General features: G+C 38.5%; 1 long non-coding RNA gene across 1 annotated transcript; it reads right to left on the bottom strand.

Moving 5' to 3' along the window:
• Positions 1-1,746: 1,746 nt before the first annotated feature.
• Positions 1,747-27,586, bottom strand: LOC106026317 (uncharacterized). The gene is made up of 3 exons (XR_001199941.3): positions 27,352-27,586; positions 13,224-13,260; positions 1,747-11,340 (listed from the first exon to the last, which is right to left on the bottom strand). It is a non-coding gene; the product is annotated as an uncharacterized LOC106026317 (long non-coding RNA).
• Positions 27,587-27,651: the final 65 nt, after the last annotated feature.

Here is a 27,651-nt window from a genome sequence, read left to right as displayed (position 1 = left end):
GCATTGCTTGTGAGGGTTAAATAATATGAAAATGTCATGTGATCAATAAATACTACATGCTTATAATGATTACTAATTTTATGTCATTGGTCTTTGTGTATATCTGTGTGTGCTTTGGGAAATACATTTATTATAATCTCTGTTTAGCATGTACCATAAAAATAATATTCCTACCTGTCCATTGGTCAATTCCACCAAAACTTTATTATTGAAGTGTGCTCTTAAAATATATGGACAAGATTACATGAGTTTTTCTGCCGCTGACATTGGCATTCAAATTCAAAGTGAGTTCTGACATTTCTTGGATCCCAGGACTTTCTTGATTCAGTATTTACTGATGTTGGAGTATAACTTTTCCAAGTAGTTCCTAACTCTCTTATGGATTTCAACACTATTATGATTTCACTTTTATTGTTTCTAGTGCATTTATGTGAGTCTTTTCTTTCTCTTAGTGCGCCTTGCTAAGGGCTTGTCCATTTCATTTATGTTTTTGAAGCATGCGCTCTTTGCTTCATTGTTTTTTTTAAAACATTTTTTTAGATCAAATTTCATTCATTTCTCTCATCTTTGAAATTTCTCTCTTTAGTTTCAGTTTGGGGCTGCTTTGTAGTTGTTTCTCAAGTATCTTAGGATTTCTCATAAAGTTATTTATTTGAGTCTGCTCTGTTTTGCTAATGTGAGCATTGATTGCAATGAATTTTCCTCTTAGAACAGCTTTCAAAGTGTCCCAAAGGTTTTGTTGAGTTGTATAGTCATTGCCACTAACTTTCAAAATTTTTTGATGTTTTCTGTGACCTATTGGTTGTTCAGGAATATGCTGTTAATTTTACAAGAGCTTTTGCCTTTTAGAATATTTTTTAATGTCAATTTCTATTTTCACTGCACAGTCAAACAATATGCATGGAATAACTTCAATTCTTTCATATTTACTTAAGCAGCCTTTGTGGACTAATGTGTGATCTATTTTGGAAAAAGAATCATGTACTGCTGAAAAGAATGTATACTCTGTTGTAGAGGGATGGAATACTTAATATATCTATGAAATCTACATGTTCAGGGGTGTGGTGGCTCTGAAGTTTCTTTCGTGGTTGACTTTAGTTGATCTGTCTTTTTGCAAAAGTGGGATGTTAAAGTCTCCTACTATGACTGTGTTAACATTTATTTGATCTTTTAACAGTTTTTTTAATGAACAGAGGGGCTCCAGTATTTGATTATCAATGTTATCTCTTCTTGTTGGATTGTTTCTTTAACTAGTACCTTCTCTCTTTTAATCCACTTTAAGTTGAAGTTGACTGTGTCTGATATAATAAATGCTACGGATGCTTGTTTTGTGAGTCCTAGTGCATAAAATGTTGTTTTCCATCCTTTAATTTACATTTATGAGTATCTTTTTGTATTTGATGGGTTTCTTGGATGCAACCAATTGTTGAATTCTGCTTTTTGATCCAGTCTGCCAGTCTGTCTCTTTTGATTGGACAGTTGAGGACACTAACATTAGTAGATATTACTGAGATGTGTTGGTTACTTACTCTCATTGTCTTCCCTATTGGTTGGTTTATCATTTGTTTTAGTTTTTCTTTCTTTGTTGTTGTTGTTTATCCACTGACCTATCTAGTTTCTTTTGTATTTTTAGGCATATATAATCCTTTGTTTCTGTTGAGAATATTCTTGAGCATTCTTTTTTTTTGAGCATTCTTTTTCTAGAGCTTGTTTATCATTCATATATCTTTTTATTTTAAAGAGCACAAAATAAAACAGAACAAAGCAGATCAGAACATGGCAATGCAAGCAACACAGAATCAAAACAAGACAACAGGAAATCAACAGTGGCTACCATAATGTCTCTTGTTTTCTTCAAAATAGTTGTCCATATCCTCATACACAATGAATTCAAACAAAACAAAATAGTAAAAAATCAATCAAAACAAAAGAATGAAAGCATTACAGGCCTTCAAAATCAAAGGAAAATCAGTGATGGCTGCCATATGTCTCATTTTCTTCAAAGTAGCTGTTTATACCATCACACATAATAAAATCAATTCTTGTAAACTCTTTAGAAGTTCTAGACATGTGTGAGTCTATATATGTATATCTATCCTTTCCACATTAGAAGGAAAAGCAAAATATAAGAAAAACGAGAAATAAAAGAAACGATACCATAATGAAGAGCCCAAAACACTAACAATATAGGCTTTCAAAACAAGGTGGTAGGAACAAACTAAGGTTTTTATTATGTCTAATTATTTTCAAAAGAGTCAGTCATATTACCAGATATAAACATGCAAAATTGATCTAATCCTATGAATGTTAACTGTTTTGTTCCAAGAACTAACAGAATTAGTAGCACAATTATCTTAGCTATCTTAAGTGTATATATACAAATTGATACCTTTTTTTCTTTTCCCTTCCTTCTCTTCTTTTCCCTGAGTTGTTTTTTCCCCTTTGAACAGTTTCTTAGTACTTTCACAGTACTGAGTGAAGATTTTGTATCTCATTTACTCTTTTAACTTCTTACACTAGGGAGACAATATGGCATGTACATGTGTGAATTTGACTTATTTCACTTATGATATGGCCTCAAGTTGCATCCATTTACCATAAAAGCCTCAATGTGATCCTTCTTTATAGCTGAGTAGCACTCCATTATATAAAAATATCACAGTGGTGCCAGGAATTTGGCTCTGTGGCATAAGCGCCTCTCTGGCAAGCGCTAAGTCATGAGTTTGATCCCTGGTGCAAAACAAAAACAACAAATATATAAAAATATCACACCTTTAAAAAAATCTATTCTTTAGTTGATGAGTACTTAGGTTGTTTCCAAGATTTGGCTATTACAAATTGTGCTGCTATAAACACGGGTGCACATATATCTCTGTGGTATGATGTTTTCAGTTGTGGGAATATGCTTAGATGTGGAATAGCAGAGAACAAATGGGACTTCCAATCCCAGCTTTTTGAGGAACCTTCAGGCTGACCTCCACAATGGTTGCACCAGTCTACACTTCCACCAACAGTGCAGAAGTGTTTCTTTTCCCCACAGCCTCTCCAGGATTTACTATTGGTGGTTTTCTTGATCCTGGCCATTCTTTCTGGAGTGAGATGGAATCTCAGTGTGATTTTAATTTGCATTTCTCTAATGACCAGAGATGCTGAACATTTTTTCATGTATTTATTTGCCATTTGTATTTCTTCATCAGAGAAGTGAATATTCATCTCAGATGCCCATTTTTGGATTGGGTCTTTGAATTTCAGGGCTCTGATTTTATTTAATGCTTTATAAATTCTAGATAGAAGTCCTTTGTCTGAGGGACAGTTGACTAAGTTGTTTTTCCCCCAATTCATGGGTTTTCTTTGCACTCTGTTGGAGCTTTCTTTTAATATGCAAAAACTTTTTAATAAGATGAGACCCCGGTTGTTGATTCTGGGAAGTACTTCCTATGCAATTTGACTTTTGTTCATGAATTCTTTGCCTACCCATATGTCTTCAAGATGTCTGCATACTTTGTCTTCCAGCAGATTTAGTGTTTCTGTTTTAATATTTAGATCTTTGAGCCATTTTGACTTTAGTTTAGTGCATGGTGATAGATACGTGTCTAGTTTCAGTTTTCAGCATATGAAAAGCCAGTTTTTCCAGCACCACTTTTTAAAGAGGCTATCGTTCTTCCAGTGAACATGTTTGGCCCCTTTGTCAAATATGAAGTGGCTGAGTGTGTTTGTAGTTGTGGTTGTATCTGTTAATCTATTCCATCGATCTTCAGGTCTGTTTTCACTCAAGCACTATGCTGATTTTATTACAGTAGCTTTGTAGTATAACTTCAAGTCAGGGATTGTGATGCCTTTAGCCTTACCTTTGTTGCCCAGAATTGGCTTTGCTATCCTAGGCCTTTTCTGGTTTCAGATGAATTTTAAGAATGATTTCTATAGATCTGTATGGTATGTTAATGATGTTTTGATTGGAATTAACTTAAATTTTTATAACAATTTTGGGAGAATGACCATTTTTACAATGTTTGTTCTTCCTATCTAAGAACAAGGAATATCTTTCCCTTTTCTGAGATCTTCAATTTCTTTTTTCAGAGTATTATAATTTTCACCAACTATGTCTTTTGTTAGATTTGTTAGATTAATTCCTAAGTATTTCATTTTTTGGATGCTATTGTGAAGGGTGTGGGTTCTTTTATTTTTCTCTGTGAGTTTGTTGTTTGTGTACAGGAATGCTATTTGAGTATTGAGTTTGTATCCAATTACAATTTGTTTATTACATCTAGAAGTCTTTCAATAGAATTTTGGGGATTTTTTTATGTACAATATCATGTCATCTGAAAATAGTGATAATTTAACTTCTTCCTTTCCTATCCTTATTCCTTTTATTTTTCTCTCCTATGTAATTGCTCTAGCTATTGTTTCCAGAACTATATTGAATAAGTTTGTTGAATGGACATCCTTGTCTTATTCCTGATTTTAGAGTGAAAGCTTTCAACTTTTGACCACTTAATATGATGCTGGCTATTGGTTTGTCATAGATGGCTTTTATCAGGTTGAGGTAAAGACCATCTATTCCCATTTTCCATAGGATTCTTATCATGAATGAGTATTGGACTTTATCAAAAGCTTTTTCTGCATCTATTGAAATGATCCTGTGATTCTTATCTTTGGCTCTATTGATATGGTATTACATTTATTGATTACCATATGTTGGACCATCCCCGCATTCCTAGGATGAATCCCACTTGGTCATGGTGTATAATCTTCTTGATGACTTGCTGCATTCTGTTTGCCAGTATTTAACTGAGTATTTCAGTATCTATGTTCATTAGGGAGATTGGCCTGTAGTTCTCTTTTTTTGGTTGGTTCTTTCTCTGGTTTTGGTATTAGGGTAATACTTGCTTCCATGGATGAGTTAGGAAGACTTGCTTCCTTTTCAATTTCATTGAAAAGTTTGAGGAGCGTTAGCATTAAGTCTCCCCTAAATTTCTTGTATACTTCAGTAGTGAACCCATCAACACCTGGCTTTTCTTTGTTGACATCTTCAACTGCATTAATTGAAATTGGGTTATTTAGCAATTTTTTGTTTTCTTGATCCAGTTTTGGTAATTCATATGTTTTTAGGAATTTGTCCATTTCTTCTGTGTTATCAAACCTATGAGAGTAAAAGTTTTTGAAGTAGGTATTGATGGTTTTCTCTATTTCTATAGGGTGTGTAGTGATTTTGCCCTTTTCATTCCTTATTGCATAAATTTGAGTTTTTTCTTTCCTTTTTTAAAAGTAAAGTTTTCTAGGGGCTTATCAATTTTATTTATTCTTTCAAAGGACCAACTTTTTAATTCATTGATTCTTTGTATCCTTTTCTCAGTCTCTATTGCATTGATTTCTACTCTGATCTTTATAATTGCTTCCCTTCTTTGGGCTTTGGGCTTGACTTGCTCTTCTTTTTCTAGATGTTTGAGGTGTAGCATCAGGTTGTTTGTGTTCATTCTGTTTTGCTGATATAGGATTTAACACATGAGTTTCCCTCTGAGGACTACTTTCATTGCATCCCACAGGTTCCAGTAAGTTATGTTTGTATTTTCATTTGCTTGTAGATATTGTTTAATTTCTTCTTTAATTTCCTCTGTGACCCACTGATTGCTCAGGAGTGTATTGTTTAATTTCCATGTGTTTAAAGAGTTTTTGCAGATTTTCTTTGGTCATTTCTAGTCTCATGGCACTATAATCAGATAGCATGCATGAGATAATTTCAATTCTTTTGCATTTACTTAAGTGTGTTCTGTGTAGTATATGGTCTATTTTAGAGAATGTCCCATGTGAAACTGAGAAGAATGTATATTCTAATGTTGGATGGAACACTGTGCATGTCTACTAAGTCCATTTATTCACAAGCTTGATTTAGCTCTGTTATTTCTTTGCTGATTTTCTGTCTAGTTGCTCTGTGTCTTTGTGTCAAGGGGGTGTTAAGGTCTCCTGTTATAATTGTTACTATTTACTTGATTTTTTATTTATATTAATATTTGTTTTATAAATCAAGGTGCTCCCATATTTGGCGCATACATCTTTGTTATCTCTTCCTCTTGAAGTTTTCCCCTAACTAGTATGTAGTGACCTTCTTCTCTCTTGCTCATTCTTGGTTTGAAGTTCATATTGTCTGCAAATAGAATAGCTACCCCTGCTTTTATTGGTGGTGGTGGTGGTGGTGGTGTTTCCTGTTGCATGAAGTATTGCTTTCTGTCCTTTCACTTTCAGTCTCTGACTTCCTTTTGTGTTAGATGGGTGTCTTGTATACATATGTTTGGATGTTGTTTCTTGATCTATTCTGCCAGTCTGTTTCTTTTAATTGGTGAATTGAGGCCATTCATATTAATGGATATAACTGATATATATTGACTTATTTTTTGTCATGTTATCTTTCTGCTGTCAATTCTTTACCTTTCCCCTCTGTTTAACTGTTTGCCTTGTTTAGTGGTTTTTTTCTGTTGGTGTTCTTGAGGTTGTAGTTATTTTTATGTCTCTATATAATATTTTTTAGTATTTTATGCAGGGTTGGTTTGGTGATCATGAAGTTCTTCAGCTGTTCTTTGTCATGGAAATATCTTATTTCTTCATTAATTTTGAAGGACAGTTTTTCAGGGTACATCAATCTAGGTTCCTCAGTTTTTTAAACTGTATCTTCTTTAGATGTGCTCAGCATTTCTTTTATTATATATATATATCTTCTTTTACTTGTGGGATTATTTTTTATTTGAGTTCCTTTACAGCTTCATGGAGTTGTTTCTTTGTTTCAGTTGCTATCATTTTAGAAGCTTCCGGTATGTGGCTTACACTTTCTTCTATATCTGTGTCTTATAGTCTTATTTGGGATGGACTGATGGTTTGAGATTGCATTTTGCTCTTCCATTTTATTATTTTCCTGTATTCCCCTGGGGAAGCCTAATGCAAAGTCTCAATTGCTTCCTGGGCTGAGGATGTTTGTCCATACTGTAGGAGTTTCCCCGGGTGAGTGGGCGTCCTTAAACAGGCCTGACTAGGTCCCTAGTGGCACTCAAAGGCTCCTCCAACGCAGAGAGTATGCTGTGTGGACTTTCAGCAAAACCCACATAGCATTGTGAAGCTCCCCAACTGCTTGAGTTTTCTGGGCAGGACTCTAGAAGGTTCTGCGGCATGTCAAGGCTGAACAGCTGGGGAAGTTTCCTGTGCAGGACTTCCACTCACACTACTCAGCACTGGGGGTTCCCCTGCCAACTGGAGTCAGTGGGTGGGGTCCAACCAAGACCTGAGTGACTTACCTAAAGTCCCCAGCTATTTGGGAATGCTGGGCAAGGCCCTACTAGGTCCCAAGTGAGGTGCTGAGGTTGCATGGCTAGGTAGAGTTCGTGTGCAGGCCTTCAGCTCACACCACTCCACACTCATATATCTTCCGAGCCAGCATTTTTCATGGAAATACTGTATTTCTCCATCTATTTTGAATGAGAGGTTTGCTGGGTAAATTAATCTTGATTAGAAGTATTTGCTTAGAGGACTTGAAATACTCTAAGGTCTTCTGGCCATCACAGTTTGTACTGGGAAATCTGCGGTGATTCTAATCACTTACCTTTATATGTGCTTATTTGTTTTTCTATGGATGCCTTTATAATTCTGTTTCAATTTTTTTCTGGATATCTGTGAATTTAATGAGGATATACCTCATGAACATCTTTCACTGTAATTTTTTGGTGTTCTATAAGTATCTATTACTTGCACTTCAAAATCTTTTCTTATATTTTAAAATTTTTCTTCAACAATTTCTGTAAACATGTTGGTGAATCTATCTGTGTAACATAGTTTTCAGGCTTTTCTCTAACTCCACTTCACATTAGATTTGTTATTGTTCTGTCATCTAATAGCTGCTGGACAATGTTCTCTGTTTCCTTATTTTCTCTGTGGCTTCTTTGAGCTCTTTATTATAATCCATTATTTTGTTCTCAATATCTGATACTCTGACTTCACTTTGGTCCTTTCTTGAATGAATTAAACACTGTTTTTATTTTCTCTGGTGTCTTGTAGAGGACTTCCATATCCTGTTGAATCTGTAATCCGAGTTTCATGGGGATTTTTAGGGGTAAGGTTTGGGGATTTTTTTGTCTTTTTTTTTTTTTTTTTTTTTTTGGTACCAGGGATCAAACTCACGACTGTGCACTTGCAGGGCAGGTGCTTATGACGCTGAGCTAAATCCCTAGCCTTTTTGTCTTTTTGAGACAGGGTTTCATTATCAGTTCAGGCTGGCCTTAACCTCACCTTATAGCCCAAGCTGGCCTTGAACTCACAGCAAGTCTCCTGCCTTGTCCTCCTAGTGCTGGAATTTCAGGTGTGTGCCACCAAACCTGACCTCTCATTCAAGTTTTGAGCTGTCTTGGTTAGCTTGTTCAGTTTTTTTTTTAATGTCCCTGATGTTCACCATGGGCATGTTGAGTATCACTGCCGCAAGCTTCCGGTATGTTTCTTTTCCCTTAATTTCCTTCACCCCTTCTAAGAGCTCTTCATAGGTTTCTGTACGTGATACTTGTTTTCTTCTCCCGTTGTCCGCTAGCCTTATCGTGGGCGATGTTTGGAGATCTTCTATTTCCTTATTACCCTACTTAAAGCTGTGTTTGTTTATGTTTATTTCCCTTTTGTGTTAATTACACGAGCTCCCCTCTTTATTCTCTTCCCTTTTATTGGCAGGGGGGCCACCACCAGTTGAAAACTAGGAAAGTGAGGAGAGGATGTGGTTTATGAAGACTTTCAGTAGGATGTTGCCTCCCTGTGAGTAGATTTTCAGCTTCCTAGTCTAGTATTTTTTTACTGCTTCTTCATTTGTTGTACTTTCTGTGATTTCAAGTCTTTCCCTTTGTTTTGCCACAAGAATACTTCACTTTAAAATGGTATCAACAATTGCAATCTTATACCATTTCTGTTCTAGTCCTTGGAGTTACTTTCCCCCATCTTCATCTATGTTTTAGGTGAAGGAACCTGGGTATCTGTTAAATCAAAGCCAGTGGAAGAGCAATTGTACAAAGTTACCACCTCATATACATGTGAAACAGTACAAGAAAATAAATAACTCAAGAAACATACAAAAAGTTAATCCAATAACATGTACACTGGGAATTTTGATTAGAAATTCTAATGAGCCATTGAATATGTGATCCCCAAGTCAATTTTTGGTCAGAGTTTAAGTGATCACACCCCAACTGCTCCAATGGTCATTCTGCTGCAAAGCTGGGGTTAACTCCGACTCCAGGCCTGTTTCTCTCGGATTGCAGGCATTCTTGCTGAGTCTGATTGGGCCTGGCATCTTGGGGTGGGAGCTCTTGCTCTCCTTCTTCCTGGGCACAGTGGTGGGTTCTGCACATGACTTCACTGGCATTCAGTTGTTCTCTGAGTCAGGATTATTCTAGCCATTGACTTGGGAACTGCTTGAGTTCCGTGGTTCATGTCTCTCTCTGCCTCCACCTGCGGACCAGTCACTCACACGTGCTCAGGTCTCCTTTTCTCCGTGAGCGGAAAAGTTGCTGTCACTGCCTTCCAGCTGGTGGCTACATCTACGGTATTTACAGGACCCGAACACACTGAGAAGAGAAGAAAGAGCTGAGGGATGAGACTGTGGGGCAGCAGAAGGATATGAAGCAGGAGCCGGCAGAAGTTTGGAAAACTTCAGCAACCTCAGAAACAAAGAAAAAGAAGGAATCCAGCTTGATGAATAGCTGGATACAAAATTTGATTTTATATATTGGGTTTAGACCTGGGGGTCAGGACACTGTCTGTACCTGTGGTTAGCTGTCCTTCCATCAGTGAATCATATCTGTGTCACCAGACTTCTTATGTCCAGTGGCACTGGTTGTCATATCTTCTGTGCCCCACAGTGGTGATGAGGTAAGCAGTGGCATGCCCAGAACAGTGTAGATCAGAGGAAAAACCTCAAGGAGGGTGCTGTACCCCAGCCCACTGCTGGCCCGGCCAGCATCTTTTCTAGGCGGTCTTCATTATCCACCTGCCTGTCACACATTTTTATAGACGCTCCAGGTGAGGTTCATTTGCCAACTTCTCCTCCTCACTAATGTATAATGTCACATTTGCCTCCTCGAGTTATCCTGCTCTCTGCATGACTCTGTTATGTTGTCTCCAGTCTGTCTCACTTGTGTGTTTATTACTTGTTTATACTGCCTTGATTATTGCTGATTTATAACACTTTCATATTTGATAGGATGATTTCTTATTTAAAATAATCTTATTTATATTGGGTCTTCTACAGTTCTGTGTGACTTCAAGGGCCAATTTGTTAAGTTCTGTAAACATAATTATTAGAATCTCTTTGAATTTATAGGTTAATTCAAAGAATCACCATCTTTTTTGCATTGAGACCTATACCCATTAATAATGCTCTATTTACTGACTTATAGAGACCTTGTTAAACATTTAAAGGACATATTCCTAAAATCCTTATTGCTTTTGTGGTTTTATGCTTTTTTGTTCACAATGCAAATACCTTTCCTCCTGATCACATAAAAATAAATGCTTATTTCAAAAAAACTGTGCATTATATAAATGTATAAATCGATTTATCTGAAACTCTACCATCATAATATTTAAAGGCTGATTATCCTTTCAATAATTCTTTACACACAAATGGACAGATGATTCTGCATAGGTATGGTAATACCATGGTTGTTATTTTTGTCACCCACATATTCCCTCTTTACCACATCTCCCCAAATTACCCCCATGCCAGACACTGTATTTCTGTTGTATGACCTTCAATATGTTCTCATAAAGTTCCATGTAGATCCATGAATTATACAGACTTCAATGTGCTATTCACTATTTTACCAAAAACAATGAAATTATTATAGTTACTTTTCTGTATTTTGATTTTTTCAGAACTCATGGATCTTCTCTTCGTGACTAGGCAGTGATTTAATACTCTTTCTTTCTGGCTACAAGCTTACTCAACAGAAAATAATGTTCTCCAACTTCCAGATGATTTGGCTGAGGCTTGCTGGTCTCAGTATAGCGGCATCTCAGGGCGCTGGCACAATCGCAAGAGGCATGTGGAGATAATCATGGAGATACTGGAGACCCTCACTGGTACGGTACCAATAGACACGTCTCCAGGTGAAGTGTTCCATCATGTAGCCTCCACACTTGAGAGTCCGCATTGCCTTCCTGATGGGAAGGCTAGGTGCATTCTTGTCTCTCAGGTCTGGGTGACTGGGCATGTGGCCATCCTTCTTGCCTACTACCACTGCTCCTCCAAGCGGAGTTCCTAAATGGCAATCCAGTACTCCTTGGGCATCAATGATGTGACTGCTGTTGACTCTGAGAAAAAGTCTGGAAAAAAATAATTTACTTTTTTCAGTGATTCATATTTCATGATATGGAGATACGATACACAATTTTACTTTACCATTTTGTTCAGCTATAAATAATGGAAAAGTTAGTTTAAGTGCTAAAGGATTTAGTGTAGGGAATTCAGGACTTATAAAACTAGTATAAGAGTGTACATAACAGATTCTGAGCTGAACCTCCAGATATTACGAACACAACAATCCTACAGAACCTGCTCCCAAGGGAAGCTTTTGCAAATGGGAAGGGGACCAAGAGTTGGAAGGAGCAGAAGAGAAGAGAGAAGCAGCATGAGGACCTCAAAAGAGAAAAACAAGGAAACAAAAGGATTAAAATGCACTATGTATGCGTACCAATTCCTCCCAATATTGGTACCCATCATGCATTGCAAACATGTACAAATAAATAGACAGAGGTTCGTTCACAAATCACAGCTGAGTCAAGTCTTGTGTTTTTGTTAGTATACAGTTTTCCTCGCCATCTTTTTCTCCATACAACTTATCTGTTGAAGGAACCAAGGTTTTGGTGTTGTGCAGCCTCCCCCAGTCTGAGTGTTGCAGGTGGCAGCCCTAGATTGTTGTGGAATACCTTCCTCGTCCGTGTTATCGCCTGTAAACTGGCTGTGGAATCTGAAGACAAAAAAAAAGCTGTTGGGTGGGATGTGTCCCCCATCAGGAAGAGTGTGTCTGGTTCTCTCTCTACTTGTGACCTTAGCAACTGTTGATACAGTGTCCCAATCCGTTAGATTATTAGCTGGCAAAAGAGTGACAGCCCACATCTACTCCCTAGAACACTTCAATGATGGCTTGTCTTTTAGTGTTACAATGAAATAATGGATTAGTTGATATGTTTCAATTCTTGCTGTTATGACTTGTATACTATCCCATGTATGTTTCCCCAGGGGAAACTATGACAGGGCTTTTTATGTTTATGCATACGAAAAGTTCATGTGATTTTGTGTTCTTGTTGTTCCTTTCATTTCTATTTCCATGATTTCTAGTGAATTTATGTATGTTTATATGGTTGTTGGGCCTTTTGGTACTACTTAATGAATTGCTTGTAACCTTGTGCACAACTTTCTATTTAGTTATTGGCCACTGTCTCATGAATTTTGAGAGGACTCTATATGAAAGTGTTCCTCCAAGTGATTACAGTAGCGCAGATGCTATTCCCGACATGCTGATTGATATTAACTCTCCTTATAGCACTGCCGTAGTTCCCCCTTCCAATGTTATCTCCATAAGATCAAACATGCTCCTTTTCATTTTTTATTAATTTTAAAGAGAACAAAAGAAAACAGAATGAAACAAAGCAAATCAGAACAGGAAAATGCAAGCAACACAGCACTTCACAACAAAACAACTGGACATCAACAGTAGCTAACATAATGTCTCTTTTCTTTGAAATAGTTGAGCATAACTTCACACACAATAATATCAAACATAACAATATAGTAAAAAAAACTTTCAAAAGAACGAAAGCATTACAGAACTTCAAAACCAAGTAACAGGAAATGAACAATGGCTACTGTAATACCTCATTTTCCTCAAAAAATTTGTCTATAACATCACACATAATAAAATCAAATAAAACACAACAGCATAGAACCAATCAAAACAGAAGAACAAAAGCATGGTAGGACTTCAAAACAAGATGATCGCAAATCAGCAATAGCTACCATAATGTCTTGTTTTCTCAAATATGCTCTTTTACAGTTTCTTGATTTTTTATAAGAAAAGTCTCCCCAAATCATAACTTGTATATACAGTCTCTTAGATATTTCTGTTCATATTCTAAAATTACCTTTTTATTTAAATATTTAATTAATTCACATTTAGTTTTTAATTAAGGATAAGGTGATAACTTACCACTGTTATTTTCTTTCAGTTAGGCATCCAGTTGTATCTGCACGTTAAAAAAAAATAATCCATTTGTTTCCCATTAAATACCATTTTGGTGCACGAACATTTCTAATAACCAATGCAATACAATTATCATTTGTTTATTTTGGTCACTAACATAGTATTGATTTGAATCCATGAGCTTGCTATTTTAATAAGCCCCCTTCCATATATTTTCTGTGTTTTTACATCATTTCCAAGTTTTTAAAAAATATAGAACCTGAGTGTATTTTGTTAAATTTATTTATAAGTATTTAACATTTTGTTAGTATTATAGTCTGAGATTTTTTATTAGCAACCTGAATTATTATGTATGTATAAGGAAAAAATTTCCCTTATGAAATGTTCAGTTGCTGGAATTTGTAACTAAGTGGAACATGACCTCTCATATCAGTAGGAAGGAAAGATGGATATGTACCTTTCCGAGACCATTTAAATGCAGTCTTATTGAGAGGTGGGGACAGGACCTGATAAGCAATGACACATGTTAAAAAAAAAAAAAAGAGGAATCTGAAACGTTGTTTTACTCATTTTATTCATGTAGGGACTCTTGATCAACAGTCAGTTTTTCTGGTGGATACATGGACATGTATGAGACCATTACAAAACATTATGTGATACTTCAAAGTAAAAATCTTGGACCCCATGTCAGAGAAGGATCCAGAATGGTGAACCCCCAACTGAGAGAGCAGCGTAGTGCTGGAGGAGTGGCACCCCACCTTCATGGGACCTCGACAGGGGGAGCAGAGGCAAAGACCAGCCAACCACCCTAATCCTGGATGAGAACAACACCCACAGAGAGCAAGAAACAAACCCCCCACCTGTCAATATTAAGTCCAACCGTCCACTTGGTCACCTTCCTTGTGTCCCATATCAAGTTCCCTATTTACCAGTGTGAGCGAGGACGTACATTCACTGGATCAGTAGCCATAGTTGGGGGGAACCAACAGAGGGGTCTGAAGCATAAGAGGGGCACCTCAAAGACTCACAGGCCTGAAAGGCAGGCATAGAAAAGTGTGTCTGCCTGGATCCAAACACTGCAGATTGTGGAAAGAAACCATGTACTCAATAATACAGGGCTATTTTTCTTTGACTTGCCTTTTTAAAAAAATTTTCCTATTTTGTATTATTTTTACGTTTCTTCACTAAGCTTTTTCAAGACTTAAGGTTTTTCTCCTACATTTTTCTCTTCTTTTAGATCCTGTTTTGGCCTTTCATCTTTTTCTTTTCCAACTTTTCTTTTCCTCTTGCTTCTTATCTTTCAGCTCCTGGTTTTGCTATTTGTCTTTTTTCTTCTTGTTGTTTATGCTTTCCAATAACTGTTCCCTATCACTATTAATTTCTTTTACTCCACAATAGCATCCCCTATTTTATTTTTCTCTCCTTCTCATATCCCAGTGGATTAATTTTTCAAATTTTCCTTTTTTTTTCATTCTCTGTTTTTTTACCCCTCTATTTTTACTTAGTATAGCTACTAAGCTTTGTAAATCTCTAGAGAAATAGTTACTTGATACTATTGCTGTTGAATTGTGTATAATTGTTAGTAAAGATAAAGTTGTTCCATTTAATAGATAGTTACTATAGGAAAATAGTAAGTCAATATTGGTTTGTCTCAGTGCTCATACCATAATCATAAGTCTCTTTTCTATGAAGAAAGGTGGTACTTTATTGGTCCTTAGGGTTTGTCAGTATTCAGCTTGCTATAATTGATGCTGAATTTATACTATAGCCAGGGTGTCACAGGTATTGTTATTAATTAGTTTTCTTTAAATGATGCCTTGGTTACTTTTCTCTCTTTGCTGAGATAAAATATCTGGTGCCCAAACTTAAGGAGACAAAGTTTCTTTCTTACAGGTCTTTTTGAGGCTTCAGTCCATACTCAGCTGGCTCCAAGGCAGGGTAGAATGGCTGAGGGCCAACCATTCATGGTGGCCACAAATGGAAAAAGTGAACAGGGCACAAGTGGGGAAGCATGCCTCCTTCTGGCCCTTACATTGTATGCGGGCTCCCTGCCCTCGAGCAGGTACAGCCCTCACACTGCCAATCCCAGTGCTAGACCATGAACCAGTCACAAATGCTAGATTCAGCCACCTCCATGACTGCACGAAGCTTGGGGCAGCCCTCTGAACACAAACTGTAACAGATGCCAATATCTAGATTGCATTGGGGTCCTTAACAACACTGTGGTCCATTCCAGGACAACTGGGTACTGATGCTGCACTCTCCCATCTGAAGTATACAGAGCTGACTGGATCCTGGACCAGAGGTCAAGGCCAAGAATTATACATGCCAGAGGATATCACTAAAGAGTACATATTAACCAAGGAGGTCTCCATACTAGAAACAAAGTTTTCATTACAATGAACTCACAAATTTCAATATAAAACAAGCAAGCCCTTCTGGCGTCTGGGCTGGGAAACAAGAAAGGCCAGCCTCCTCTCCTCCCCACCCCATAAACAGCCTGCTGACCCAAAGAAACACAGGCGGTGATGATATCCACTGAGGTGAAATGCAAATTGATGCTAGTGGTGTTTCCTGTTTCACTGACTTTGCAGGGATAGGGCCGGTGGTCTGACCATCTATTCAGAGTATCATAGTATACAGTGTGGCATCCAGGGTGTTATGGGTTAAGAACTGGTGGTCAACTTAACACTAGCTGGATTACATCAGCATGGCATTGAGCGAAGATGCTCCACCTGAGGAAAGTTGCCAGGATAAATAGGTGGAGAAGAAGGGAGGTGTTGAGGGTTGAGGCATTAAGGAGGCATTGTGTATTCTCCTACGAGTTGCTGTCTGAGCTGTTGGTTTTCCTGGAGAAGCTTTGGTCCTCACATCGAGCATTGCTTCCTGGCTCCAGAGGGGAAGACATGTGCTGCTTGGTCTTCAAGATGAACTCGTCATGCTGCTTCCTGGCATGTACCCGACTGTGCTTATCGTCAGAGGAGCTCGGGTCCTCCGAGTCACTGAGGACGGCTGTGGTGCCTTTCAGGACAGCCCTGGTCTTTGTTGTGAGTGTGACTTCTCAGCTCCAGCGTAGAACCTTCATCCCACTAGCACAGCTCCTTTATCCTGCTGACATAGACTTTCTAGCTTCCACCGCTGACCTGTGGGCCTTCCTGGCACGGATCCGTAAAAGAGACTGGTGTGAATCCTTCTTGTGAGCTCTGGACCTCCAGTTGGACTCGTGGGAGGTGCTGTCCTGAGCTCTGGATTTTTATCTGGACTCATGTGAAACACTGCCATGGGATTTAGGCTCTTGACTAAATATTCTATGTCTTTGGTGTTGCGGACAGATTTCCTGCATTTTCCTGTGCTAACTCCCGGTGACCATTATAAAAATATTATAAACTCCATGTCCTAATCCTAATTGTTCTCTGTGTACAACCCCTGACTACAACACAGGGAGTATCTCCTGAAGGTGGTGGCCATTGTGAACTCCATATTATCTTGATGTGAAGTCCTATATCATTTTCATTGTTTGTTGGTTAGTATTCTGTTTTGTTTTGTTTGATTTTGTTATATCCAATGGCATGGGCAGGTATTTCAAAGATAGCAAGATATATTATGGTAGCCATTTTGGAATTACTATTGTCTTGTTTTGAAGTCCTTTATTGCATTCATTGTTTTATTTTTATTGGTTCTACTCTGTTCTATTTTGGTTGGTTTTTACTATGTCTGAAATTATCTACAGCTGTTTTGAAGACAATAAGAAGCATTATGGTAACAAATGTTGATTTTGTATTGTTTTGAAGTCCTGTGTCACACTGTTTGCTGTAATCGGCTTTCTTCTGTTTTATTTTGCTTGTTTTTATAAGAAAAAAAAGAAAGTATGGGCAGCAGAAATGGGCAATATGAGGACTAATAGACAGGAAGTTGTCAGTGACCACCAGTTCAGGAGAAAAATCTTTAAAAAACGAGAACATGAAAAATGGGTCCAAGAAGTCCTAGATCATGAAAGAAGTCTCATCTAACATTAACTGAAATTAGTGAAAAATGAATGCAATAAAGGACTTCAAAGGATTATAGTAAATCCAAAATTGCTACCATAGTATATCTTGCTATCTTTGAAACAGCTGCTTCTGCCATCAGATTTAACATAATCAAATAAAACAATAGAGAATAAAACCAAACCCAACAAAACAATGGAAATGATATAAGGACTTCCAAAACAAGACCATGGGGAATCAACAATGGCTGCAATGTTTGTACCACTATGCTCTGAACCCATGATCGGTCCACCGGCTCTAGACCTGCAAAGCTAGTGAAACACCAAAGCACCGCAGGTACGCCTCCATAGCTATCATCACAGCCTGTGTTTCTCTGGATAAGCCAGTCACTTATGGGAGGGGGGGCTGTAGGATGGTACTTCTTGTTTGCCAGCCTAGGTGCTGGAAGGGGCTAGGGTTTGGTTGTTCCAGTCTGGTGGGGGTCCATGCATGGCGCTGCTTCCCAGAGTGGGTTTGTTCATTGATGTGTTTTCTCTATCCCTAGTCGAGAATGGTGCTGACTCTTGGGGAGAGGCTAGGGTCTGGCTGTCCCAGTTTGGCAGGGGTCTGCACATGGCACTAGTTCCCAGCCTGGGTTCCCAGGCTGAGTTTGCTCAGTGATGTCAATACAAGTCACTTTTAAAGGTAAATCCACTAGAATAACTGCAAATTTCATAGCACATACCCAAAAGGTCAGGAAACTTTGGAGTAAAGTGTTTGAAGCTTTAAAAGAAAACAACTTCCAAGTCAGACGAGATATCCTGCAAAATTATCTTTCAGAACTGGTGGAGAAATAAGATACTTTCATGATAAACCAGTCAAAGAAATTCATGACCACCAAATCAGCCCTTCAAAAAATTATCAAGGGAAGCCTAGGAAGAGATGATTAACCTGACAATGGCAAAATGTCTCACTGCAGTGAATACAGCAGGTGTGCTGAGCAGTTAAACAGGAAGGAAGAGGGAATCAACAAGAAAAAAATAAGTTAATGACAGGAACAATCAATACCTATCAATAATAACTCTCAAGTAAATCGGCTCACTTCCTCATAAGACTGGCAAATGGATCCAACATTATGCTGTACACAAGATACATATTTAATCCTGCAAGAACTCACAGACTTTAAAAATCGGAGGAAGAAAACATTTCCATGAAACAGGAAACCAAAATGCAAGGATAGCTGTTTTATATTCAGGTAAAGTGGATGCCAAGCCAAATCTGATCAAAGAAAGCAAAGAAGGTCATTACATATTAGTTAAACGAACAATTCAACAGGAGATGGTAGCAATTATTAACATATATGCACTGAACAGTTGTGCATCCAAGTTCATAAACAAGTACTATTGGACATAAAAGATCTGATAGACACAGATACATTTGTGCTTCAATGCCCCACTATGCCAAATACACAGATCAACTAGATAAAAACTAAACAAAGAAGTATGAAAAAGTGAACAAACTCTTAAAACAAATGAACTTAATAAATATCTACAAAGTGTATCTACCCAACAATAGCAGAACGTACATTCTTCTCAGTAGTACAGAACTTTCTCCAAAATTGACCATACATTAGCCAATAAATCAGCCTAAGTAAATGTAAAAGAATTGAAATTATGCCCCACATATTATCAGACTATAGCACAATGAAGTTAGAAACTGACAAGGAAAGAAAACACAGAAATTATGTAAATTCATGGCAAACGATAATACACACTACACTAAACAATGAATTATATAAGAAATCAAGGAAAAAATATGAGAGCTTCTAAAACTAAAAGATACAGTGTACCAATACAACATACCACAAGTTATGGGACACAATGAAATGGTCCTAAGAGAGTTGCTTACAGCTGTGAATGCCAACCTTGCAAAAACAGAACAAGTAGAAATATATAACCTAATAATGCACCTTGTAATACTTGATTGATTGTGTCACCTTGAGTACAAGAAGCCCAACTAAACTGACTCAGCAATTCCACACCCAAAAGTATGGAAGATGCACCCTAGGGCGGCTTGCCACTTGGATGGTATAAAGGAGAAGCGAGGAAGGAGGAATTTCTTCGTGTTTCTTCAGAGGAGCTCCAGTCTTCATCTTCAACTTGGATGCCATCTCCTGGTTTCCAGCGCAGACACTTCAGCTTCTGTCATAGACTCTTCAGTCTTCCATCATAGAACCATTGCAGTCCTGATCTGAACTTGCAAGGGACACTGCACGGAGCTCCAGACCTTGGACTCAAAACTTGGAACTCCAATGTGCAGACACCTGCACGCTTCCTCATCTAACTTAGTGGTTACCAACATAAACTGATCTTCTAAATTCTTGTACATTTCATTATCTTGTGTTATATCTGTTTCTCTAGTAAAATACTGATCGATTATAGCTAAAGGCCAAAAACAACAACAAAAACCAAGAACAATCCAAAATCAAAGCTAGTACAAGGAAATAAACTGTTAAAATCAGAGCATAAATCAACAGAGACAAAAAACTAATATGAAGAACCAATGAATAAAGAGGTGCTTCCTAAAAAAAAAATAGAATAGATAAACCTTATCCAACCTAACTGAAAATGAGAGAAAAGATATAAATCAATGAAATTGGAAGTGAAAAATGTGAAGTCACAAGGGACACTACCAAAATACAACACATTATCAACAACTACTTCACATACCTGTACACCAATAAATTGAATTTAGAAGACATGGGTAGATTCCTAGATGCATATGAATTACAAAAATTAAACCAAGAAGATTAAAAAACCTTGAATAATCCTATAAAAGGGAACAAAATTGAAGAAATAATAGCCTACCAACTAAGAAAAGTCCAGGTCTGGACAAGTTCACTGCTGAATTCTACAAAACTTTCAGGGATGTTCTAATACCAATACTTCTCAAACTTGTGAGAGAAATTGAAAGGTAAAGAGTATTCCCAAAGTACTCCCAGAGTACTCCCAAACTTCTCCTGGAAGCTATCATTAGCCTGATTCCAAAAAGAGAATTATACACCAATCTTCTTAACAAATATAGATGCAAAACTTCTGAACAAGATCCTGGCAAACAGAATGCAATGGATCATCAAAAAGATCCTCTATCATCAACACACAGGCTTCACACCAGAGATGCAAGGATGGTTCAACATACACAAAACGATACACTTGGAAGCAAGGGGAAAATCACATCTCAATAGAGACAGAAAAACCTTTGCCAATACGCAACATCTATTCCTGATAAAAACAGGTGTACAAGGGCCTTTTCTCCATCTGATAGCCATTTATGACAAACCTACTATCAACATCATGCTAATTGTAGAAAAATTACAGATTTTCCTTATAAAATTAGAAAGGTAAAGATGTCTTCTGTCATCATGTCTGTTCAACATAATACTCAAAAAACTGCAAACTGATTAGGCAAGTGAAAGAAATAAAAGGGATATATTTATGAAACCAAGAAATCAAATTATTATTTGCAGATGACATGATGCTTTACTTGGAAGATTAACAAAAATCTACCAAAACACTCTTAGAATTGATGACTAAATTTACTAATATTGCAGGATACAAAATCAACACACAAACATCAATATTTTTCCTATGCATTAATAATGAACCCACTGAAAAAGAAATTAGGGGAAAATGTTATTCAATTTAGCACCAAGAAAAGTTAAATCCTTAGGAATTAATGTAACTACGGAAATGAAACACTTCTACTATAATACTATAGTACTCTGGAAAAGTAAGCAGGGGAAGATGTCAGAACGTAGAGAGATATCCCCTGTTCCTGCATAGGCAGAAACTATGTAGTCCCGATGGCCACACTTCCCAAATTGATATACAGATTTAACACAATCTCAATCAAAATTTCAACACCATTTTTCACAGAACTAGAAAAAATAATCTTAAATCCATACAGAATCCCAGGAGACCCAGGATAGCAAAAGCTATTTGCTCTGCATGAAAAGAGCAAAGTGGTAGGCATCACAATCCTGCACTAATATTATAAAGCTACTGTGATTTTAAAAAATAGCATTGTACTGGCACAAAAACTGACATGAGGATCAACGGGACAGAATAAAGGACGCAGAAGCAACCACAAGTACATTTGACAAAGGGGCCAAAAGTGCACCCTGGAGGGAAGATAGGTGTGATGGCTGATGGATTGTGTCAATCTGAGTAAGAGAAATCAAATAAATAGGCTCAGCAATACCACACCCTAGGGTGTGGAAGACCGTGGGGCCGCTCATCAACTCCATGATATAAAGGGGAAATGCAGAAGGATGGATCTGCTTCTGCTTCTCCACAGGAGCTCCAGTCTAAACCTTCACCTTGCAAGTTATCTCCTGGCTTCCAGTATGGCCTCTTTGGCGAGCTCTAGACCGCGGACTGAATCCTTTGGTCTCCAGTGTGCTACACCCTCTGCATGCTTCCTCAGCCAGCTCTTTGAGTGGCTATTGTAAGGGAACCTTGTAACTTCTTATATATTATTATATCTTGTGTTATGTCTGCTTCTCTAGTAGTTGCTTTCATAAATGATGGTGGAAAAACTGGCTATCCACATGAAGATGAGATCTGTATCTCTCACCACGTAATAAACTAAAATCAAAATGAATCAAAGAACTAAACATTAAAACAGAATCACTTAATCTGCTGGAGACAAAATAGGTAAAACTTCTGAAGTTATAGGTGAAGGCAGGGACTTTCTGAACAGAACTCCAGTTGCATAGAAAAAAGTGCTTAGAATCAAATGGTATCATGCCAAATCAAAAAGTTTCTGTATAGCAAAAGAAACCGCCAACAGAGTGAAAAGAAAACCTTCAGAATGAGAAAACATTTTGTCAGTGATTCTTCAGTCAGAGGATATCTGGACTATATTAGGAACTCAAAAAAATTAGGCTCCCTTGGAATAAAAGATCCATTCAGAAAATGGGTAAGAGGCCATCGTGGTTTGCTCACAATAACCTGTCGTGCTTTCTCCTCTTTTACTGGGCCCATGCTTACTGTGCAAAGCCAGTTTCTCTCAATATTCACTGTTACTCTTTCTTATAAACTTTGCTAAGTGTAAAAATGTGAGCAAGAGAAGACACACAGAAGAGATACAAATGAGCAATGAATACGTGAACAAATGCTCAACATTGCTTGCTATTAGAGAAATGCAAATTAAAACAACACTGAAATTCCATCTCCAGAAAGAATGGCTATCATTAACAAATCAATGAGTAACACATGTTGGCAAGCCTGTAGGAATAAAACACCCCCTTCTCTACTGCTGGTGGGAGTGTAGGTTGGTAGAACCACTTTGGAGACCAGTATGGCGATTCCTCAAAAATCTAAATCTAGAAATTCCGTGAGATCCATCTATTCCCCTTCTAGAAACTTTCCTGAAAGAGTTAAAGACATCATATTACAGCAACACATGTATATGCATGTTTATAGCAGCATGATACATAGTAGCTACATCTTGGAAGTGGCCAGTATGTCCATCAACAAATGAATGAATGAAGAGGATGTACTGTTTACATGGAAGGGAGTAGCAGTCTGCCAAAAGCCAAACTCCAGTCACTTGTAGGAAAAAGAATCCAACCCGAGACCATATTCAGAGCGAGAGATCAGACACACAAGCTTAAATACTGTATGGTTTGTCTTACATGAGAACAGCAAAGTAAAAATAAAGAGCAAAATAAAAGTAGTAGGAAGTGGGGAGACAGATCATTCTCAAAGGGGAAGGGCATCATGAGATAGAGGGAGAAGAGAGGAGAAAAGGGATTGAGATTGTTAACTTCCTGTCTCAGGGCCACACAAGAAGTGCACTGTCCACACACACCAGAGCAGGGGGGAGGGGATCAAGAGACGGGTGGAGGCACAAGTGGGGGAGGGAAAGGAAAGGAAAGCATGAATCCAAAAGTATTATATACATATATCAACTTCCCACAAGGAACGCACAAATGTGCTAATTAAATAAAATTTTTCAAAAATTTAGGTCTTCCAAAAGGGTTTCCTTTTTTCTCTCCCTTATTTATTTTTGTGTTGTGCTCCCATTTTTTATGCAAAATCCTAATCATCTGTATGAGTCAGGTGGGCATCTGTCAATAAATCTTATTTGCACCCAAAAAATTATATTTTTTTCGTTATGAGATTGTTAAGATTTTTGTTTGCTTGTTTGTTTTGTGTGAAGCTGAAGACTGATCACATGTGTGGGGCCGAAGTAAGTCCAGCCCAGAAAAAGCAGAGACCAAAACAAACTATGTAAACAAGTTGTTCCAGCATGGAGAAGGAAAGGGGCCAGGCCTGCCAGGCAAACAAGTTGCTAGGCAGTGGGGTTGAAATTGACATTCTGTTTTGGAGGATATAAATAAACAGGTTCCACTGGTTGGGCAGTTTCTTTCCTCCTATCAGGAGAGTAAGGGCTCCATCTGACCCCAGCTTTGTCTTGTCTATTGGGTAGAGGCAGTTTTGTTTTACTTTTGCAATGTTAGTTGTACTTCTCCAAAGAGACAGAACTAATACGATATTAAAACATGTAACATGGGGTTTATTAGGGGAATAGGTTCACAAATTATGGAGGCTGAGAACCTCATCTGTAAGCTGGAGAACCCAGCTTACAGTTCAAGTCTGACACTTCAGAATGTGTGGTTTGCAGTCTAGTGTAAGTCCCAGCGTCCAATAGTCAGAGAGCCTAGATTCCAGATGTCTAAGGACAAGAGTAGAATGTTCCAGCCCTGGAGCCAAGATAGGACACTGCTTTTCCTGTGTTGTTTATTGTTGCTGATCTAAAGGGCCTGCTGATTGGATGGTGCCTGCCAATGCTTAGGGCCAATCTTCTTTACTCGGTCCTCCAATGCACATGCCAGTCTTGCAGACACCCTCACAGACATGCACAGAAGCAATGCCATATTCTTCTCTAGGTAGTCCTTAATCTAGTCAAATTGGCACCTGTCCTACTTACTTTTCTTTCATTACTGAGATACAATGCCCAACACCTAAACAAGAGGGAAAGTTATTTGGTTCACATTGAATAGAGGTTTCAGTCCATAATCAGCTGGCTCCAAGGCAGGGTGGCATGGCAGAAGACAAAAATTCATGAAACTTACAAGATAGCAAAAGCAACAAGGGAAAGAGACAGAACTCTTTCTGTCCCTTATATTATATGCAGGCTATCCACCCTAGGGTGGATGTAGCATTCATAATACAATCCCAGCATCACACACTCTAGATTGAGCCACCTCTGAAAAAGCCCTATGACCACATGAAGCTTTGGGGGAATATCTAGACACAAACCATCGTAACACCTAAAAGTAACCATCATGACAGTCAGTATCGTCTAAAATTTATTTCCACAGACAATACAATACATGCATTTGTTCATTTCCTTTGTGCCAAGCTTTTTGTTGGCTGCTAGGGTGCATAGAAAAAGTGAACCCAGTCCTTATGCTCAAAGACTTGGTAGATTACTGGGGATGAAGCACATGCTTTTGGAACCCAGCAGGGAAACATCTCAGACTAGGAGGGTTTACTCAGTATCACAGATAAGGGATCCTCAGAGGTCAGGAAAGGCTGGTAAGTTCTGGTCTAGCAAGGCATGTTCAAAACTTAAGGCTGAGTCGAGGTTAAAAAGAAATTAAAAGAGTTTACAAGAGGGACACAAAAGGCACTAAAACAGAAACAAACCGAAAAGCAGGACAAACTGTTAAACAGAGGAGAACCAATAGCAGAAAGATAACATGACAAACATAAGCCAGTACATATTCATGTAAATCACCAATCAAAAGAAATAGACGGGCAGAATGGATCAAGGAAAAAAAAACAACAATATGCTATATACAAGAAGCACATTTAACTCAAAAGGAAATTTATAGAATGAATGTCAAAAGATGGAAAACTATACTCTAAGCAACAGGAACCCAGAAAAAAGCACAGGTAGTCTGTTTCTAGATAATGTGAACTCAAACCAAGAAAAAAGAAGGTCATGACATACTTGCTAGGGGAAAACTTCAAGAGGAAGTGATAACAATCATAAATATAATATGTACCAAATATGGGAGCACCCAATTATGTAAGACTGTGGGATGTTTTCTCAAGCATCTCTCATCACTGCATGCTCCTCTAAAATCTTTCTTTCATGGTGTGTTGAGAATCTCTCAGTGAAGTGGAATATACCTTCCTTGAAACTGGGTTTGGTTTGTGGCTTGCCTTGTATTATGTTTGCACTTGCTATGAAACATTTGATAGTTTCCTGCTTGTGGTAGCTACTTTTGAAAGCTTCTAACTCCAGGAGTGCAAGGAGGTGACAGGGGAGGCTGGAGTGGAGCCACAATCAGGACTCAGGTCCCAGCCCTTCCTCATTCAGAGCAGCTCTGCTTTCCTCTATTTCACGTGTTGGGCTTACATGTAAGACTTTGTAGAACATTTAAATCCACTGCTTTAAATAGTCAGGAAGAACTATTTAAATAGTGTAAATGAAAAAATATGAATGCAAGTGACTTCCCCCTGTATACTACCTCTAATCATCTGTAGATACTTTTGTTCCCCCTCAAACTCCTTGCCACCCTTCCACACATGATGTAGAGCTTTTTTTTCTAGAAAGATGTTGGTGACCTAGGCAGGGGAGTGCAAAGAGACATCAGGAAGGATGACTTAGCACAGCAAAGCCCACACTTAGGGACAAAGTGTTCACCTGGGAACAATGGCTGAAAGATCTACCTGTTGTACAGAGCAAGAAGGGTAGGTAACCAGTAAACTAACAAGACATGTAAACCAACAAGAATCTATAGCCTGTTGCTGTCACCTGCAAGAAAACCTTTCTTTGCAAACAGGGAAGCAGAGGATATGAGTAAGGCACATATGTGTATGAGGAATTCTTTGCGGGAAAAGCTATAGACTAGGAATAGGATCTTCTGAATCGACCTTTTGGTTTGCACTGAAGCTTTGTCACTGACCAGTTTCACTAGCAGCCAGCAGCAGTCACGGGCTGGGAAGAGACCCAAGAGTCAGCCCACCCTTCCCAGGAGCCAGGGGCAGCCATGCTTGTCGGCCAGGAAGAGAATGAGGAACTACACCCATCTTTTCTTGCTCCAGCCGGTGCACAGGCTGGGAGACGGGAAGGGCCTTCTCTCCCTCATCCCTAGTACACAAGCAGCAGACTCAGAGGTTGGGATGATAGCAGTTGAGGCACAAAACCAACGTAATGCTTATACTGATTGACTTTGCACCTCTAAAGTCGGTAGTCTGAGCATACATTTAGAGGAGAACAATATGCAATACAGCAACTGTCTTGTTTCTTGGTTTTGAAATACAATATTGTTCTCGCTGTTTTGTTATATTCGTTTCAAAAACTCAGGTATTGCACTGTAGGAACTTTTCCATGACAAAACCTAACCAAGATAATGTTTCAAAGAATAGATTCAAAATTGAATTTTCTTTGAAGAAACAGCTGGTCTGGTTAGCCAAGGAGCTGGGTGAAAAGTCCCAGGCTCTCTGGAATCTGTCTTTTCTCTTTCAACAAGCCTCTTCTCCGTCCCTTCCTCTTGCCTCAGGGAGATGTAGATCCATTCTGTGACGTAGATTTAGACTGGACTTGCACATTTAAGATCTAACGGTAGCAGGAGCGTGGTCCACAACTATGGTCCTAGTACTTAGGGATACTGAGGCAGGAGGATTGAGAATTCGAATCGTGCCTGAGTAACTCAGTGAGATGCTATCTTGAAAAACAGACAAAGAAACAAAAAGAGCAGAACAGAGCATGTAGCTCAGCGGTAGAACACCGCTGGGTTCAGCTGCCAGTAGAGAGGAGAGAAAAAAGTAATAGTATTAGGTACAGTTGTAAGCAGTTACTGTCCCATTCCTGTGAGGTACTCAGAGCATCCCCAGCCTAGAGACAACAAAACCCTTCGGAGACATTAGATACCTTATCCAAAGTTTTGCAGCTACCGGTAGATGTCAGAAGTAGGTGTCTACAATCCAGAACCTGCATTTTTTAAGTCTGTTATCCTGTTTATAAAAATTTCATTCAGTGAACAAATTGCAAGTGACATTTCTAACTTTGAAAGTGAGCAAGTCTTTCACGATCTTTTGTTAAAAACAAACAAACACAAACCAAAACACAAGAAAACAGAAACATACCGGTATCTGTTTGGGGGAGACTTACTGGGCCATTATTGTTTCTGATAGGTGTTATCCAAGAGAAAGGGAGTTACTGTTAAGGTTTCCACTGCGCGGTCGGGGCTCGGAGACACGCAGACTTGCAATCTCACACCCCCGCGGCTGCCTCCCAAGCCCGCTGCACAGCGCTGCGATCCTCCGCACGCGACTCCCTGGCCAGCGCGGAGGGCGTGGCAGGAGGGCGCGGGGCCACTCCCGGAGCGCCATGCAAATGACATGCAAATCAGCGCGTGCCCCTTGCCGCGGCGGCAGTCGGAGTCC

Source organism: Cavia porcellus, unplaced genomic scaffold (assembly GCF_034190915.1).
Source record: "Cavia porcellus strain 051 isolate PalLab524CR breed Dunkin Hartley unplaced genomic scaffold, mCavPor4.1 scaffold_15, whole genome shotgun sequence".
Classification (NCBI taxonomy): Eukaryota; Metazoa; Chordata; class Mammalia; order Rodentia; family Caviidae; genus Cavia; species Cavia porcellus.
The sequence above is the reverse complement of the archived record's forward strand: the minus strand, read 5'-3'. Positions and strand labels throughout refer to the sequence as shown.